Below are 4,807 nucleotides of genomic sequence, written 5' to 3' on the forward strand. Positions count from 1 at the left end.
TCTCCAGTAACCATTTTGAGAACAAGGGTTACCTCCTTAAGAGGGTGGGGAGGAGAGGGTGAGAAAATCGTAGCTTAGTTCCCAGATGCGTCCAGGTTGCCTCACCAAACCTGGACTTCTTTTAGGTGATGTGAAAAACAAATCTCTACCTTTTTGGACTCACTGTATTTTAGATTCTGTTTCAGCTGAATATGATTTCTAATTTATATAGGAGTTATGCATCTTATTCCTTTTCTTCTACTTACGCTTAGATTTTAACACGTTTTATTTTACATTGTGGAGTACTTGGAGCAAATTGGTTTTTATCGCTTCAAATAAGAACGTTAGGTCAATTTTCTTTTCTCTGCCTCCACCAACCTCTCACATTGGTGTCCTCTGAGATAGTATACATATGGTTATACAAACATACATATTTTTAATAGAAAAACCTTGTTTGTAGAAATAAATTTCACTGGCATCTGTACCCATCGCTACTTATTGTGTCATTCTCCTGGATTCATGTTTCTTTGTCATAGAGTTCATGTCCCAGAAATATTTTCAGAGATGTTTGATGTAAATTTTGAATTAATAAAAATGTCTTTGAATTTATAAAAATGTCATTTTGCCCTTACTCTTGAATGACATTTTAGGTGGTATATCATCCAGTGCGTAAATTTCTTTTCTTTCAGAGCATTGAGGATGTCTCTCCACTTTCTCCTTGCTTTTGAGAAAACTGATGTCAATCTGAGACTTATTCCTTAGTGGATAGTTTGTTGAATATTTTTTCCTCTTTAAATATTTAAGTATTTTATCTTTATCAGTTCTGAGATTGTGCTGTGACCTGTTTGGAGCTCCATCTGTTTTCCTTCACCTTTTAAGGTCAACTGAGTCTCTTTAAGCTCTGGGAAACTCATTAATGCTTTGAATGTCCCTGCTCTCCATGTCTGGACTTCCTTTCTTGGGAACACCAATTCAACCATGACCGGAACCTCTGGATCGATGGTTCTTTTATTTACTTTTTTTAACCTTTTTATTTTACTGCCCTTTGTGCTGCGTTCCAGAAGAGCTCCTCGTGTCAAACTTTCCACTCATTAATCTGAACTTTAGTTACATCCGTTCAGCCATTCATCCCATCTATCAAGTTTTAACATTGCTTCTTTCTAAGATCCATAAATGGCTCTTTTTAATAATGGTGTGTTCTTTCATACCTAAGATGTCTCCTCCCACCCACTGAGAATATTAATTTCACATCTTTAAATTGCTTTCTTAGTCTTTCCCTTGGCCATCCTGTTTCTGCTTGTTGAGTTTAGGGGTGCTTTTGCACGCCACTGATTTCCTTCAAAGCTTGGTGATTCATGGTTGGGTGCTCATCTGTTTTGATAGTTCCCCTGCGCCTGTTGATTTGTATCATGTCCCTGATGCCATGGATTGCAGGGGAGATGTGGGCTGTCAGGGGTAGGATGTGAGTGGGTAGTCTCCTGGGCAGGGGTCTTCCTGTTCAAGAGTTTCACATGGTACCCAGCCCTGTCTCTCTTCCCAGGCCAGTCACAGCTCCCTGGAAACAGGCCCTTTCTTGCCAACTGCATAGCTCATCTGGAGAGTCGGCGACTATTCCTATAAGTGTATTCCAACCAGCCCCCAAGGTAGCCCATGACCCCTACCGCTCCCTGGACCCTACCTCTGAGCTTGGAGGGACTGCATGGCCACTCTCCACTTTTGTCTTTTTTAGAATTTTGACTAATTTTGTTTTGTTCTTTTCACATCTGTCTTCTGTCCTTTAATGACTTCTGTCTACTGAAGTCCCTAATTTTTCAGGTACTCTTAAAGATTTTTTTAAAATGTACTCTTTCTGTTATGCGTATGAATTGATATTAAGAGAGAAAGACCTGAGCCTGTGCTCAGACATTTTGACCCATTTTCTCAGTTTCCTTTGTCGTCATGTTGCCTTGAGATTTGGGATGAAAACATGGCAGCAGATTTAGCCAGTGACTGGCGGTTTTCCTCTGCAGGTGGCTTGTCTCTCTGTTTTTTAATTGAAAACTTAGTTTCCTCTTCTTTCCTTCATTTTTAGCCCTTTCCTTCCTGTACAATTCATTCTGAAAGTCATTAGGCTGGACAGTGTGTGTATCGTAGGTGTACCTGTACCTGTTGGGGACAGAGTCACCGTGGCACAGAGTGGGGTGTGGATCCCAAGAGGGTGAGGAGGGGTTCGCATTGGAGGTCTGCCCAGCACAGAACCCTGACCGGGGAGAAGGAGTCCACATAGGGGCCTGCTGGCAGAGTGTCAGAACCCAGGCAGCATGAACAGGGAGTCCAAACACGAGGGCCCAGGGTCATCGTGTTAACAGGTTTTGTCCTGGGGCAGGACGAGGAGGGCATACTTAGTGGTAAGGTCAGAACTTGAGCACAGGGAGGAGGCTATCTGCAGAGGACGCCCTGACATTTCATGTCAGCCCAACTGGATGAGAGCAGCAGTCACACAGGACAGCACCAGTGAGGGAAGTGGGAGCCTGAGCTACACGAAGAGGGTAAGGGCCCAGTGGGCTGTCAGAGCTCTAACAGGGTTGGGGACAAGGTCTGCATGGGAAGGAGGCCAGCGGCAGTCATGGGAGATTAGTTACATACAGGGAAGATCAAATAAGAAAGTTTATTAAGGATAGTGGGAGAAAACTTATTAAGGATAATTTCTTAATCTTGGAGGTAGAAGATAGAAATAAGAAAAGGAGAAGACTAGCATGAACACTAATTTTAGGTTGGGATTGGAGGGATCAGTGTGAACTCGTCTGTTTTAATATAGACAGATGACAGAAATGCGTGTGCTTGTGTGTATGCACACACATATTGTCCTTATTCCTGTTCACTGAGGAGGCCTGGGACCCAGTAATGATGTGCACACCTCCGTGTGTTCAGTGGGCTGCCACTCCACCCCAGAATTTGCTGTTCAGTCTCTGGCTGCCAGTTTGTAAGGTTTGTGGGTGCAACCCCTTTCCTTGTTTTGTTGCTGATGCTGAATTTTTATAGCACTTGACATTCACACTGAAAAGTGAGGCTCATTAGCCCAACTTCACAGCTCAGGAAACTGGGGATGAGAGGAGGGAAAATGACGTGTTCACGGCCATAAGGCAGTGAGTGGGAAAGAGAGGGCTCTGACCTCGGTAGGTCTGGCTCCAAAGTCCTTGCTCTTTATTCAGAGATACTGGACACAAGAGAGAAAGGAGGCAAGGAAAGGAAGCAGAAATCCTTCAGAGCAAGAGAGAGAGACCAGGACCTGAGTGACACAGGGCAGGACATGAAGGGACAAGGTGATAAATACAGATCTCATACCCCCATACAAGACAGAAAGCTGGAGCCTGAGACCTCTGGGCGCTGTCCCAGAACTTTTGTGAGCCGAGGAAGCAGCTCATCAGGGCAGAGAAAGTGGAGCATGGCCAGGCAAAGCGCTTCTGAGTTTGCAACCTTGATGGAGATTAGCCCAAGACCCCAGACCCTGCAGAAAACCATGGGATGGCAGGGCCCAGATGGGCAGAGGGACAGCCTAACCTTGACCTCTTAATTGGCCCTTTATCATCACCTAGGCCCCAATCCCACCCCAAGTGGCAGCTTTTCACAGGAAGGGACTGGCAGAAGTCCCCACTCTGCCTGGACCAGCCCTTGCAGAGACTGGGCCTGGGGAGAGGGACAAAGACATAGCTGATGCCTTCTTAGCTCCGGGTCCTTGATAGCCGGAGGCCTGCCACTCACCAGAGGGCTTGGCTAGCAGTAGAATGAATGCCTTTTCTCCATCCCCACATCTATGGAAACTTCCTTACCCACCAGGTCTGGAGAAGTCTGAATTCCAGCCTCTATCTGGGGCTGGAGGGTGAGGGACAGAGTTTGAACTTGGAATGAGGACTGGGGCTATGTAATCTGACGACTTCCAGTTTGGGTCTCAGATTCTGACTTGAGGGCCAAGTAGGAGGACACGGCCCCCAGTTGAGTAGGGAGCTATTGGAGGAGGTCACTGAGAGGACGTGATTGCTGGTTGGCCTGTGAGCAGGGCGCAGGCAATCGGAGGCTCCTCAGCCCTCCGGCCATAGCACGAGCACTGCCCACCATTCCCACAGTGAGACCACTTTGAAGGATGCAGCCTTGAGACAGTAATGTGGTGTTGAGACCATGTGGACAGTATATGTGACTGGACCCAGTGAAGGCCCCTCTGTAAACTTTGAGATTCTGGTGGGTGGATGCAGAGATCTACTCATCCTGTGGGCCCAAGGCAAGCCTCATACGTACAAGTAAGAGCCCCTGCTGATGAAACCTGCCGCCTACCCGTCGGGAGTGGCCTCCCTCTTTCTTCAGTCTGTCCTTACCCTGCATGTATGGGGGCCAGTTTACAATCCAACGGGAGCCAGGGTCACGGAGCTTGGAGTGGGTGGGCTCCTTTCAATCATGGGGTGGGAGAAGCGCCCTGAGCAAGGAGACCTAGGTGGGTGAATTCCTGGCAAATATGCTGCCATGGCCGTTGGCCACCACCCGCCCCAAGCCTTCCATCATCCGCAGCCTTGGGGAGAGGCACCATTTACACAGACAGACATGGTCAATGCTCTCTGCGTTGGCTAACATGGCAGATCTGTACCCCCAACTGTCCTATCCACGGCAGGCATTGCCAGTCAACCACCTCTCTGCTCAGTCTGGACGAGGGCCCAGAATCCTTCTCCTCAGAGCACCTCGGGCCTCGGACAACGCCTGCCCGCTGCTCAGAGCAGGCACATGGAGGCTAAGTATCTGCCATCACTTGCCCTGACCTCCTAGAGCCTGTCCAGTAGGGAGAGGTGGGGAAAAGACCAAT

Source organism: Rhinolophus hipposideros, assembly GCF_964194185.1.
Source record: "Rhinolophus hipposideros genome assembly, chromosome: 14".
NCBI lineage: Eukaryota > Metazoa > Chordata > Mammalia > Chiroptera > Rhinolophidae > Rhinolophus > Rhinolophus hipposideros.